The following is a 15,490-nucleotide window of genomic DNA, read 5'->3' as shown; positions in this document are numbered from 1 at the left end:
AGTTTTTGTAATGAACGTATTGCTTGGGAAAAGGAGGCTGGTGCATCATAGGATATTGGTATTGAATGAATTCTGAAGCATATTTGCTCAGTGAAGATTCAAAAGAAAAGAAATCTAAATAATGCCTCTTTACCCTTCCTTCTTTGATGACCATATTTCGTTCAAAACTCTAAACTGAATTTGGAACCCAAATTAAATAGACTAAGAGCCACGTGTCGCTTCGGCTCATAGAAAGATTGTAACGAAAAATACAGCCAAACCTCAAAAATAACCTCTTTAACTTTCACAATTTCCTCTGAAAAGGAAGGGAATGTTTAAAGTGCAAAGAAAAACACATGAAAAATAAGATTGCTAGAAGTGCAATACAGTCCAAAAGCGAGTTAGCTAATTAAATAATGACCCTAGTTCACAGGACTCAGCACAAAGGTCTGTGAGGGATCGCTCAGAGACAAAAACAAGAGAGCTTACGTCGCTTGAGTTTCAAGCATCTCTGTGTTAATCAGAAGATGTGTCGCTGCTTATCATTTCTAGTCTCGTGGAAACCAAGCTGAGCAGAGACAAGTATTTGCACGTTAGCAACCTGTGCATGGCAGCTTGTTTGGTTTCATTCCACAAGGCACTCTGCCAAGAGGAGAACTGAGGTAGTAATTTCTTGCTAAGTCACTGTCAAATCTCCTCTTGAAGCTTCTACCTGGGTCACCGGAGGCCAGCATACACCTTATGCAATTCAGAAACTAGGCCTTGGGAAAGCAGATTTGGAGGAGTATTGACTCAGTAAATTTCTATCCTCTTGACAGGCAGAGAAGCTCAAAGGAGAGGGAATCTGGGATGTTTTCAGCAAGGATTCGTGGATTTGCCTTTTCTTCTGTATTTAATTTCCACGCAAAATTTTCAGCAGTTCATAATAATTCTAGTCTTGAAGAATGATAATTGATACAGTAAACTTATTTGACTATCTCTTTTCTTAAAAAAAGGCATATGTTGAAGAAAAAGAAAAGTTGCGCTTTAAGCTTTCCTATGGCAGTTGTGTTAATTGCTAAATGAGAGTTAGTCTAGATCATCCATGGATCCTCTTGTGTTATGAGAAATGAGCACGGGCTTGGGTATTCTACCAACTAGCAGCACCAGTCCATAGCTGTGTGACCTAGATAAAGCATTTCATCTCTTTAAATGTTCAAATTTCTTTGTCTATAAGGTCAGAGTAATACTCACTCTTCAAGGTGGCTGTGAGAATTAAATGAATTAGGGATTGAAAAGTCACTAGCACCATGCCTGGCACATAGCAGATACCCAAAATATGCTAGTTCCTCTCTAATTCTAATATTCTATAAGTCTATGAATTTGCCAAGATCCCTTTGAGGTGTATGATCAGTGTTCCCATCATTTTTAATCAGGAAGATTGTGGCACATAGAGGTTAAAGCTGTTTGGCCAAGGTCATGGAACTAGCTGGGAGATGGGGCTCATAGCAGCTTTTCTCAATCTAATAAGTCCCAACACTACAGAAAATGATGGATTCATCCTTTAATCTTCTTTATCAGCTGACTCGATGAAGAATTTTTCTTTCCTTCAAAAATCCATCAAGCCAGTACTACACTATTAATAACAAGACGCATACCTGCTTACGGTCCAGCTGAACTTTTCCTCAGAGAGTTTCAATATGAAACTGATCATGACAATATTGAAGGAAACAAATTCTGGGTTGACCAAGTAGACATTCTCTTCTTACTAACAGCCTTAGGAAAGCAGTTGCTTCACAGGAGCTATCAATCTACGTGAAAAGAACATAGCTGTTCTATGAGGCACTTGGATTTCAAGTCAGTCAGCATCACATGTACCGACTGGAACATGTGACTCTGCAGTTCAGGAAAGCCAGTTCATTATCACTCAAAGGTCATTTACAAGTATTGCCAACACGTCCTCAGAGAGTCTCCACGGGATGATGCTGGCATAGAAAAAACTATGATCAGGGCCGGCTCAGTGGCATAGTGGTTAAGTTTGTGTGCTCTGCTTTGGCAGCCCGGGGTTTGCAGGTTTGGATTCTGGGTGCAGACCTAGCACCACACGTCAAGCCATGCTGTGGCGATATCCCATATAAAATAGAGGAAGATTGGCACAGATGTTAGCTCAGGGCCAATCTCCCTCACACACACACACCAAAAACTATGATCAACTTATGGGAAGAAATCCCCTATGACCTCTTAAGTACACCAGAAGGATGCCAATGACCAGAAGCCAATCATATCAATATATTTCCTTTTATATCTTCCCAGGCAATTTGGAACTGTTCATGTCACTTGGAATTATGGGTAAGAGTAGAAGCGTCCTTAGCTGGGGAATTCAGCTGTTCTGGAAGAAAATGTTTAATGCTGTTAGGATACTCTAAACAGCTGTTTCACTAGGCCCTGCCTTCTGTAAGACCATCACATACTGCCTTTGCCAAAGTAAAGTGGAAGAAAGAAGTAAAATTTATTGACTGTCTCCCATGTATTTACATTATCGCACTGATTCCTGTAAAGGAACGCTGTAAAATGAGTATCACTCCTATTTCCACTTTGTGATTGAGGAAACTGAGGCTATGGGAGTTGGAGAGCTTGCCCAACCACAAAGTGAGTCAGTAGCTCCCAGACGTGTGTTCTCTCCACCGAGTTGTGTTGAGAGCACACCGCTCCCAGAGAGTGAAAAGTTGAGGCGGAGGATAAGAAATTGAGAACACATTAAGGGGAAAGGAAAAGTAGAGAGACCTAGGAGGGGTCCAATAAAGACATGTCAGAAAAAGCATTCAAAAAGAAAAGAAACGTGTACAGCAGTCAGGAGAAGGCCTAGGGGAGAAGAAAAGCAGAAGGGCCCAACCCACTGGGGAGGAACCCCCCCCCCAAATTGGCCGGCTGCCTGGCAGCACGCACTGCAGAGAGATCCATATCCACCAGATCCATCAAATGAAGGAATCTGTGAATCATTAAAAAAAATGTTTATTTCTTTATGCCACGAATGATAAAACAGTTAGTCATAAAATATGAGAGTTTTTTTCCTCAGAGTAATTGTTGCAAATATTTTCAGCTGTTATTCTAAATGCACAGTGTTTAACTATTGAAAAAGAAGTGATGTGTTTTGAACAAAAATCAACCTCCGGTTATCCATACGGCATGCTGTATACTTGCAAATACTTAATTCATTTGCAAATGGTCAAAGCTTAGTTAGCATCAGTGCTATCCTAAGCTGGACAGGAGCTCCGTCCTCAGAGAAACAAAAGTTATCTATCATTTCTTAGTTCCTAAAAATTATTTTGCTTTGTTATCTAATTTCAGCGTAAATAGAACTGTGCCCAAGTCAGGGAAATTAGGATCTTTTGGAAAATGTTCCCTAAAGAACATCCTTTTGTTTCAGCCACAGCAATCCTTCTCAGCGCTGAAAGGGGAAAACACACACACAAACCACAAAGCCCTACAAGTGGTTAAGCCGCCATTCTACAGGCATTCTGGCTTTGTGGTAAGTTTGACTCGTTATAGGGGATATTCATTGGTCCCCTGGGATATGTTTCTGAGAATATACAGTAATTCTAACCAACTATTTGTCTGGCCAAAATATATCCAAGCTTTATAGCTGCCAGAGACCTGACTGTCCAGCCTAAGGACTCGGCATTGTTTTTCTACAGTTCATCCAAAGGAAGGGGCATTGTAAGCCTGCAGTTCTGCCAGAGATGAGGTCTAATGTTCCCGTTCCAGAGCTGAACCTGTCACTTGGGAAAATAATCAGGAACAGTCCCCCATGATGCCACACAGTATGGCTGACCTTCAGAAATTTAAAGTGATGGAATTTTCACTCTTTCTCCAGTGAATTCTGGTAAGATCACTTTGTCATGGAAAGGAGGAAGTCGAAGAAAGGGACTGAGGGAGGGCAGAGCCAACATGACTGAGTCAGGCACTAGGTTGAGTGTTTTTTAGATATTTTGTCATGTAATACTCAGAAGAACCCTGTGAAGTGGTATTTTTTTCAACATTTCAAAAAATGTATATATACTCAATGACATTTAAAATATTGCATCTCAGCTTTATTTTTTTGGTATTTTTTAATTTATACAAGTTATAGAATACATGTTCACTGTAAAACATTGAAATACTGCAAAAGAATATAGAATAAAAAAGGAAAATCCCTCCTTTTAAAAAATCTTTTTAAATTTTTATTTATTTATTTATATATTTATTTATTTTTGAGGAAGATTAGCCCTGAGCTAACTACTGCCAATCCTCCTCTTTTTGCTGAGGAAGCCTGGCCCTGAGCTAACATCCATGGCCATCTTCCTCTACTTTATATGTGGGAAGCGTACCACAGCATGGTGTACCAAGTGGTGTCATGTCCGCATCCGGGATCCGAACCAGTGAACCCTGGGCTGCCGAGAAGCAGAGCGTGTGCACTTTAACCGCTGTGCCACCGGGCCGGCCCCCTGGAAAATCCTTCTTAAATCACTCAAAATCTCTCTCTTTCTGCATTAAGCTCATAATCACTGTGGTCAGGTTGATGTGTGTCCTTCAAGACTATGACGTGCTACACACCCCGACACACTTCCGGTTATACCTATAGATCTACCTTATTCTTTTTAATGATTGCATAGTGTTCCATGATATGGGCATGGCCCCCCTCCACTTGTTTCTAATTTTTACACTACCATAAATGCTGAATTAACATACGTTCTTTGCATACACATAAGAAGGATATTTTACAGGTAAGCAAGCTGAGATTGAGGGAGGTTAATGAATTTTGTTGGAAGGTCCATAATTACTAAGTGGCAGCCGCAGGGCTCCGAGAAGCCTGTGTTCTTTGTGCTATACAACGCTGCTTTCAGTCCTCAGTGTCCATGGGATTGAAAAATGCAGAGTGTGTCCTTTAAATCATTCTCCCCTCCTCCCACCCATACATCCTGCTGGCCCCTCAGAGATTGCCCAAGTGCAAAGTGCACACGGAATCTAAAGGATAGGAGAGCCTGGCCTCCATTTCGTTATATGAAAGAATGTATATGAACTGATAAATGAGGTCCTAACAAAGCTACTTGGAAAATCCATGTCCTACCAGACTTTAAAATGAGAGCATGCTCCTTCTGAGCGAAGATTACGGTATGAGGAAAATTTCTGCTTTTCAGCTGGACGGGTCAATAACAAGGGCAGCATGGAGGGATCTGTCGAGCAGCCCATTATGTTGGTCCACTGCTGGAGAGAGCTGAGTCAGCCTTGGGGAGAGCCGCCCAGGAGGCCCAGGGAGCCCTCAGGCAGCCCCCTCTAGCAAGTCGTGGATTTTGAACATTTTTTAAAAAGAAACCAACATCTTTCCCTCAGAATTTCTTTCCCACTTAAGAGACTTCCTACTTGAGGTTAAGAAATCCCTCTACTGCCCTTCATATATTTCAGTCTGAATTGACTGGCTCTGGGCCTAGGAGAAGAGAAATGCACAGAAGGGGGTGGCAGAGCAGCCCAGCTTTCTGTCAGCCTCTGGTCCTCTTCCAAACAATGTCCATCACTCTTAGTGAGAGGCTAAGGATGTCCTTTACAAAATAACATTTGAGGGTGAGTTCAGACTCTTCGGCAAAGATAAGTACCTCTTTCTCCACAACGTCCCTTGCACCACACCTCATAAAATGACCTGCCAGGGCCTCAGATAAGCTGGGCTACTTCCTTCTTCACCCTTTACACATACTAACTGGGCCCTAATGTCACCTTGGAGGGAATTTCCTGACAAGTCCCTACAGAGCAGCCTGCCCCTCTCTATCCCATTACCCTGCTCTATGTCTTCCATAATCTTTCCCTATATGACATTGTCATACTTTTCTTTATTTACTTGCTTATCATCTGCCTTCTCCCACTATGGTATAAGCTTCATGGGATGAGAGGCCTTATCTTTCTCTGTCACAATTATACCCCAGTGCCTAGAAAAAGTGCCTGGTACATAGTAGGTCACAGTAGAAACTGTTGAATGAATTCTATTTCCATTTTTCATAATACTCTCTCACATTGTAGCCTGGAAAAATTCCTATCATCTTGAAAGGCTCAGCTCAAATGTCACCTTATAGGGGATGTCATTCAATCGTTCATCATTTGTATTCAATGCCTACCATGTGATAGAAGTTGTCAAACTTCATCTGTTCAGGGCCCCTTTAATATCTCAGTAATTTTTTTTTATGGCATCTCTAGGCCGAAAGGAATAGCTAACAGTTCCATTTATTAAGTAGTTTGGTCCAAAGAACTTAATAGGTATTTGTGTCCTAATAATAGCCATTTGAAAAAACAATACAAGTAACTTGAAACAAAAATATTTGATTTCATTCATAAATAACCAGGTTTATTACTAATGGTATATGTGCCCCTGTTGAGCACTGCCCAACTTCTCAAAGTCTAAAATCAAACTGGAAAATGCCACCCTCATTTCCTATCTGTTATTGATTTTCTTAAAATACTTGCTTTCTATCAAAGCAAACCCAACTTTGCAGGCAAGTTGTCATAGAAAGGAATACAGCATGATCTAGTAGTTTGCACAGTGTCCAACAGATGTCAAGTATTGCTGTGTTTCCCTTGAATATTTAAAACATATCCCTGCAGCCCTGTGGGCTTGGTGTTCCCCAGCACAAAGTTTCGGAAGCATGTGTTAGACACTTCACGCTAGGCACTGAGTGTACAGTGGTGAGAGAATCAGACATGGTCCTTCCATGACCTCTTAGAACTTTGTCCTTACCTCTACACTGATAGTGCTTATCACATTTTAATTAATTATGTGTTTGCATATTTGGCTTTTCTAGTAGACTCTGATTTCCCTGACGACAGATATCTTGTCTTTTTATTTACAGCAGCAACTCCTAACATCCCTAATGCAGAATAAGGGATGGGTGCTCATCATGATCAAGTGGGATTTATTCCAGCAATGCAAGTGGTTTAACACCCACAAATCAATCAATGTGATACACCACATTAACAAAACAAAGAATAAAAATCATATGGTCATCTCAATAGATGCAGAGAAAGCATTTGACAAGATTCAACATCCATTTATGATAAAAACTATCAATAACATGGGTATAGAAGGAAAGTGCCTCAACATAATAATGGCCATATACAGCAAACTGACAGCCAATGTCATACCCAATGGCAAAAAACTTAAAGCTATTCTTCTAAGAGCAGGAACAAGACAATGATGCCCCTCTCGCCACTCTTATTCAACATAATATTGGAAATCCTAGCCAGAGCAATTAGGCAAGAAAAAGAAAGAAAAGGTATCCAGATTGGAAAAGAAGAAGTAAAACTGTCACTATTTGTGGATGACATGATTCTATACATAGAAAATCCTAAAAATCCACTAAAACTATTAGAAATAAATAACGAATACAGTAAAGTTGCAGAGTACAAAATCAACATACAAAAAACCAGTTGCATTTCTATACACTAACAACAAAATAGCAGAAAGAGAAATAAAGACTATAATGTCATTTACAATTGCAACAAAAAGAATAAAATACCTAGGAATAAATTTAACGAGAGAGGTGAAAAGCCCATACACTGAAAGCTATAAAACATTTGAAAGAAATCAAAGACACAAAGAAATGGAAAGATATTCTGTGCTCATGGATTGGAAGAATTAACATAGTTACAATGTCCATGTTACCTAAAGCAATCTACAGATTCAATGCAAGCCCAATCAGAATCTCAATTATATTTTTCATTTCTATTTCAGAAATAGAACAAAGAGTCTTAAAATTCATTTGGAATAACAAAAGATGCTGAACAACCAAAGCAATACTGAGAAAAAAGAACAAAGCTGAGGTATCACACTTCCTGGTTTCAAAATATACTACAAAGCTATAATAATCAAAACAGCATGGCACTGGCAGAAAGATAGACACACAGATCAATGGAACAGAATTGAGAACCCAGAAATAAACGCACACATCTATGGACAGCTAATCTTTGACAAAGGAGCCACGAACATACAATGTAGAAAGAAAGGTCTTTTAAATAAGTGATGTTGGGAAAACTGGACAGCCCCATGCAAAGGAAGAAAGGTAGATCATTATCTTACACCATGCACAAAAATTAACTCAAAATTGATTAAAGACTTGCATGTAAGAACTGAAACCATAAAACTCCTAGTAGAAAACATAGGCAGTATGCTCTTTGACATCAGTCTTAGCAGTATCTTTTTGAGTATCATATCTCCTCAGACAAGGGAAACAAAAGAAAAAAATAAACAAATAGGACTACATCAAAGTACAAAGATTCTGCACAGCAAAAGAAACCATCAACAAAACAAGAAGACAACCTACCAAGTGAGACAAGATATTTGCAAATCACATTTCTCATAAGGGGTTAATATCCAAAATATATAAAGAACTTATGCAACTCAACAACAAAACCCAAACAACCTAATCAAAAAATGGCCAGAGGATATGAACAGACATTTTTCCAAAGAAGATATACAGATGGCCAACAGGCACATGGAAAGATGTTCAACACCACTAATTATTAGGGAAATGCAAATCAAAACTACAACGAGATACCACCTCACACCCATCAGAATGGCTATTATTAAGAAGATAAGAAATAACAAGTGTCGGAGAGGATGTCAAGAAAAAGGAACCCTCGTACACTGCTGGTGGGAACGTAAATTGGTGCAGCCACTGTGGAAAACAGTATGGAGATTCCTCAAAAAATTAAGAATAGAAATACCATATGATCCAGCCACTCCACTTCTGGGTATTTACCCCTAAAATATGAAAACACTAATTCAAAAAGATATACGCACCCCTATGTTCATTGCAGCATTATTCACAATAGCCAAGACTTGGAAGCAACCCAAGTGCCCATCAATGAACGAATGGATAAAGAAGATGTGGTATATATATACAATGGAATACTACTCAGCCATAGAATGAGACAAAGTCTTGCCATTTGCAACAACATGGATGAAACATCAGGGTATTATGCAAAGTGAAATAAGTCAGACAGAGAAACACAAATACCACATGACTTCACTCATATGTGGAAGATAAACAAACAGACGTAGATATGGAGGACAGATTGGCGGTTACCAGAGAGGAAGGGGGTGGGGGGAGGCTGAAAAGGGTAAAGGCACACATGTGTACAGTGACAAATGGCAACTAGACTTTTGATGATGAAAACGATGCAGTCTATACAGAAGTAAAAATATAATGATGTACATCTGAAATTTATAGAACGTTATAAACCCATGTGACCTCAATAAAAAAAAAGAGTTGGGTGCTCAATAAATGTTGGTTAAATAAATGAACAATTCAATAAGACAATGAATAAGTGAACAAGTGGACAAGTGAGTGGTCCTGACAAGTAGCACAAGGTCTTATTTTTAGCTACTAGAATAAGGACTTGATTATGAGAAATTTAACTTCCTCCCTATCTTAGATGTGCCTCTTAGCTGGAAAATGGCCCAGCATGCAGGCTCATTGACCAACTCCTGCAGTTGTCATTATTTACTACAGCATCTGCCTAGACTCCAGAGGTATTTCATTGGTATGAATGCTGTTCCAGCAGTTTTTTCAAATTCTAACCAAGGAAGCCCTGCAGCAGGGTGTTCATTCCTTCCATGTATCGCTATTTGACTCTTGACATACAGCATCAAAAGTGCCCTGAGTTTACGCTGTACAAAGTCCCTATGAAAAAATGGACATGGGGTCAAATGGGAATTTACCTTATACTGATCATTAATAACCATGTGAGGACTCTTGAAAGCCATGAATCTTTACAACCTCAATGATGTGAATTCCTGGTTAAGATGGATGGTCAAGGTCTGTAGCATGGAAGAAAACTTTGTGTCTACTGTCCACATTGGCTCTCTTCACTCTGACTCTATTGCTGGATATAAATCTTCTCACTATAGTACTGCTGGTCACTAAACCAACATTGGTCTGCATTCAAATCCAAATCTGGTATAGCTCAGACATAATATTTTTGAAGAATTACAGAATTTTAGAGCTCGAAAGGAACTTTGAGATCTTTCAGTTCAACTCTCTCATTGCTTAGCTGCAGAAACCGAGGCCCCAAAAAGTTAGACTTGCCCGGGATTATTCTGTTCTCCCTGGCCATAATACTGCTGCCTTTGATTCTTGTTAGAATGTGCACATAAAATATTCTACAGCAACAAAGCCGGAGATGGTAAAAGTGAATTGTATCAGATTGAGGATGAAGCGAAGTGGCTTAGGAAAACACATTCTACCTTGAAAACTCTCCGATCTTCCCACCAGTATCACTCTAGTCAAGTAACCATTTCCACTCACCTGAACTACTGCAACTGCCTCCTACCCGGCATTCTGCTTTCACTCCCTTCTTTGCCATCTATCTCCAGAGTGATCCTGCAGCCAAACCTATCTTCAAAGTCCTACTTGATTCTCTCCTCCTTAAAAGTCTCCAGTCGTTTCCCTCTGCACTTAAAATACAACCTAAATGGGGGGCCGGACCTGTGGCTGAGTGGTTGGGTTTGCGTGCTCTGCTGCAGGTGGCCCAGTGTTTCATCGGTTCGAATACTGGGTGCAGACATGGCACCGCTCATCGAGCCACGCTGAGGTGGCATCCCACACGCCACAACTAGAAGGACCCACTACTAAGAATATACAACTACGTACCGGGGGGCTTTGGGGAGAAAAAGGAAAAAAAAAATATTAAAAAAAAAAATATATATATATATAACCTAAACACTTATGACATCTGGCATGATCTAGCTCCTGTCTTTCTTTGGCTTTATTTTTTCTTATCCTCCAATACTCTTCCTTTGCACACTATACCCTAGATATGTTGCGCTTTAGTCTTTCTTTGAGCACACCAAACTCCTTCACAGCCCAGAGCCTCTGCACGACTTGTTCCTTCTACCTGGATTGTTTTTCCTCTGATATTCACAGAGCTGGTTCCTTCCTGTCATTCAAATGTCGCTCCTCAAGCGGGCTTCCCTGACCATCCAACCTGAGGGAGCCACCAATCACTTAATTCTCTGCAGTGCACTGATCACTGCCTCATAGTTTTTCTTTGAAATGATTTGTTTGTATGTTCGTTTATAATTTGGTTTCATGCATCAGAATGAAAGCTTCAGAACTAGGTCTTGGTCTTTTTCACCAATGTATCCCCGAACTGAGAACAATTCTTGTGCTCAATTATTTTGAAATGAACGAATGATGTTTTGTCTTCACGTGCTAAAAACATTTTTTAGCTGTTGCAACCATTCCCCAGAAGACAGAAATCCCTGCCCACACACCTCACTCCCGTTTCCTGATTGCTCCTTAAGAGTTCTAGAAGAGATATGTAAATATGGTTTCCCAACTTTAACCTTACAGGTGTTTTTTGTTTGTTTGTTTGTTTGTTTTTTAAGAACAGTAAAATATTGCAGTGGAGCAATAAAGTCTTAATAAAGAACTTAAGAATACCACCACCTACCACAGGAACCTTGGTCTGTTAGGTTACTAATTGTGGTTACTATTTCCTAAATCTCAACTCTTGTGAAGCTGAAGGGTAATGATGAATTAACTGTTTATAAGTAACACAGCGTTGGTCTAGACACTTTGGAAGTCCATTTAAAACACCTAATTAAGATCAAGGGGTTCAGATTTGGGGTTTAATTTGAATAAATATGAAGACGTGACCTAAGGAGACCTTTCTGAGGGGCTCAGGGAAGATTTGAGACCTAAATGACCCACTTGAGTGGTTTGCTAGTTCACACCTACTGTTTCTCCCAACAGTATCCTTAGTCTTTCCTTCCAGAGGGAGAGGCCCTTGCCTCTTTCTAGAAAAGAGCAGGGATTATAAAATGGGAAAGTTGGATGAACTATATCCTTAGGGACAAACATAGACTATTTCTACCAGCTAGAGACAATAGAAAAAGGTATCATGGCTACGAGAACTATGCAAACATTTTGGGAACTTTAACTTTCTTATGTTGATACACTCTGATTGGAGAGTGATCAACAATGAAACCTTAAAAGTATGTCAGCTGATTTTTCAGGCAAGCCAGCAAAACTGGGAAACTGAGGAGAGGTTTTCTCCTCCTCAGCCTTGGGGATCAAGAACCCAAAGAAATGCCGTATGCAGCAGCTACAAAGAATAGAACAAAAGAGTAAATCTTTGGAGGCAAAGTGGTTCAGAAGAGCCCAGGAAGCTGTCCAGGGATTATGGAGTGACCCTGGAGGCTTAGCTAAAAGATACTCTCAAGTTTTTCCAAAACAAGTATCTAAAAGGGAAACATTTAACCGAATTGTTCTGAACTCCTTAGCCTGAAAAATTGGAATGTGATTAGGAAAAGATCCTTTCTAATAAGATTTTTTATTTGTTTTTTTGGCAATGTTGCTTCTGTCATGGCCAAAAGCCAGAAAAAAAAGGCTTCAAATTACTTGAAGACTCTAGGTTCCTATAAAAACTTCAGTGTCAGTTTGATTGTACAAGCTGTAAAGAGTTGGCTTGTGTGATGCTATGAGTTTTAAGTAATATTAGGTCAGAGTCTTAGCCTGCATCTGTCTGTGAAAATGCTCCTAATGACAGCAAGGAGACTGGCTGTTTCTGAGGAGCTTGAAGGGAAGAATAGGCAGACATCTGCTCATGATGCCTTAGGCATTCATCTACTTAGAATAATTTGGATCCTTTCCACTATTCTAAAAGCTACAAAGCAAATGAACAGAAGTTAAGGAGATTCTTTAATAACACCATGGTGTGTGTGCGTGTGTGTTTTTAAACTGATATATCAAATGCCACTATAATAAAAGGGATAGTAAAGAAAACCGATGAACCGAGTAAACTTTCATCAAAAAAATTTTTCATACCATTTCTAAAACAGGTCAATACCATTTTTAAAAATTATAAAAACTACAGCTATTTGATCCTTTTAATCAATCCATAGTTGAGCGAGGGGAGTGTGCGTGTGTGGTGGAGCAGGCAATGATATGAGCTACAAGTCATGTTATCTGGCACCTAGTATCCCAAATGGCAATAGAGAAATGAAGCAGGCAAAATTTTCCATTGAACGATTACTCTTTTCCCAATGATCATGCCTTCTAGTTTCTTACAGTCTCCTTGGTCAGGCATTTAAAAATATATGCTTTCATTCATTTTAGTCTCTCTCATCACATGTGTATTCTGACCGTGGGTCACATCCAATGTCCATTTTCTCTAATACTGCTTCAGTGCAGGAATTGCCAGACTAAGTCCTGAAACCCTGCTGACCATGTTCTCCTTAAGATCAAGCCCTCGAACTTCAGCTGAGCCTTCTTTGCTGTTCAGCAGTGCTTTTGTTTTGCTTTGCTGGCTTCCACTCAATTTCCCCAGTGGCTAGTCTAAGCCTTCATGCTCATTTTCCCAAGCTCAATTCCCCTCCTTCCCTGTCAGTGGATGACTTAGAAAACTTCTCTACAGAGAAGCTTGAACCTGCTCATCATGAGGAGCTTCAATTTTTCTCTTCTTTATAAGTCTTTCTATATCCTCATTTTTCCTTTCTCAATTTGCGTCTGTTTTCTAAGAATTAAGTATATGGTCTTCTCCTTTATCAAGATTCCTCTTCTTCTTGTCACTCACTGTCTCCTTTGGGACCTGTGGCATCAAATATACCCTCACCTCCTCATATCATCAATCTTTCCCTTTAGAGTCACTCATTTCTCAAGGGTCTCTCATTGTAAACAAACAAACAACCCACCTGCCCTTCTCTGACTCCACAAATTATGCGTTATCTCTGTTAACACGTAATAAGAGCAGCTTACACCCATTGACTCCATTTCCCCATTAATAACTCCTGTGGTCTTGGCTTCATTCCTAATTCACTACAGAAACTGCTCTGCCATTGGCCTTTTTTCAGCCTTCAACCACTTGGCAACATTTATCCTACTGAGTATCTTTAGGGATTCTCTCTTATTTCTTTTGCTACCTCTCTTGTGGTACCTTTTGTGGCTTATCTGGCTCTGTTCTTTCTATCTGAATCCAGAAATTCACTAAAGTTCTCAGGTTCTCTTCTCTCATGATTCTATAGAGCTCGACCTAAAAAACTGCTCCCAAATCTTCAAATGTCCTTAAATCAAATTTATTACTTTCCTCTCCCAAGCCTCCTCCCAACCTTCTTGCTTCTAATAATGACATTTACAATTCTTTCAGAAGACTGAGTACTCATTTTGCTTTCGGTAAACATCTATTGTGTGCTTAATATGTATAAGTCAACAGTTCTAGGCATTGGGAATAAAGGGGAGTGGACAAGACAAATGAGGCTCCTATCCTCGTGGAGTTTATATTCTAGAGTGGGGAAACGGAAAACAAACAAGTATTTATATAAGATAAATTTTGGTAGAGATAAGTGCTGTAAAGAAAGTAAAATGTGATTGACTATTGTGAGAGATGAGATTGGGCAGTGGGATAACCACATTAGATAAGGCGGTCAAGGAAACCTCCTTGAAGAGGTGGCCTTTGAGCTGAGACTGAAATAAGGAAAATGCCCATATGCAAATATTAGAGAAAGAGCTTCTCTGACAGAGGGATCAGCAAGAGTGAGAGCTCTAAATATGCATACACCTCTGCTTCCTTTATTCCCACTTCAACCCACCACTCTAATTGAAATTGATTAAGTCTTGCAAAGTGACCTTAATTTTGATCTCTCGTATCAATTTCCTTAGATTTAAGGTTTCACTACTTCTCGCTCCCCATCTACTTCCTGTTCCAGTGCATCCCTCCTATCACTACAGAATTAATCTTCCTAAAGTGAAATTCTAAAATATTATACTCTTACTGCAAAACCTCTAGTGACCTCCCCATTAGTCACTGAATTAATATAAACTTGGAAGCCTAACGTTAAAACCTATTCATGGTCTAACCTCAAAAGATCTTTCAATTCTTCTCCTCTATACTGTTATGCACAACCCTACCCAAATTAGTGTTCATAGCACACCTTAAACACTCCTGCCTCCAAAGTTGTCCATCATATCTTCTCCATTTGGATTGGTTTTCACCTCCTCCCACCCAATCTGGGCCAGTCACAGCCTCCTACCCCTCCTGGCCATACCTCAAATCACCTTTGCTTTAAAGACCCTTCACATTTCTCTCTGTTTTTAACCCACAAAGAATTTCATCTGTTCTTACTGCATTTGTCATTTTTGTCCTAGAATGTGTTATGTGCATATCTGTCTTCTCTCTCTACATCTTTTCTATATCACGATGTTTTAAGACAGTGACCATATGCTATTTATCCTTGTATAGTATAGTGCCTACATATAGTTGGCATTGAACAGTATTTGCTAAACGAATGAATGATTTGTCAAATCTGAGTTTGATTACCTAGTATTTATTTCATGATACCCCAAGTGGTTTCCCTTTTATCATTCCTCTTACTCATTCTCAAGAGATCTAGATGTGAAAAGTCAGAAAGCAGAGAGGAAATACAAAGAGTCTTTGTTTTGAAATAGTCTAGCTAGTTTCAATTTGTTCAAATGATTAAAAGTTTATACTGAGGAACATTAAAATATCTAGT

General features: G+C 39.5%; 1 protein-coding gene across 3 annotated transcripts in view; it reads right to left on the bottom strand.

Moving 5' to 3' along the window:
* ADAMTSL1 (ADAMTS like 1) overlaps positions 1-15,490 on the bottom strand; it is a 362,288-nt gene that overhangs the window by 300,737 nt on the left and 46,061 nt on the right. The gene's annotated exons all lie outside the window — the stretch shown is intronic.

The sequence above is a fragment of the Equus quagga genome, chromosome 6 (assembly GCF_021613505.1).
Source record: "Equus quagga isolate Etosha38 chromosome 6, UCLA_HA_Equagga_1.0, whole genome shotgun sequence".
Taxonomy (NCBI): Eukaryota; Metazoa; Chordata; class Mammalia; order Perissodactyla; family Equidae; genus Equus; species Equus quagga.
This window is presented reverse-complemented; position numbering and strand designations above follow the sequence as displayed.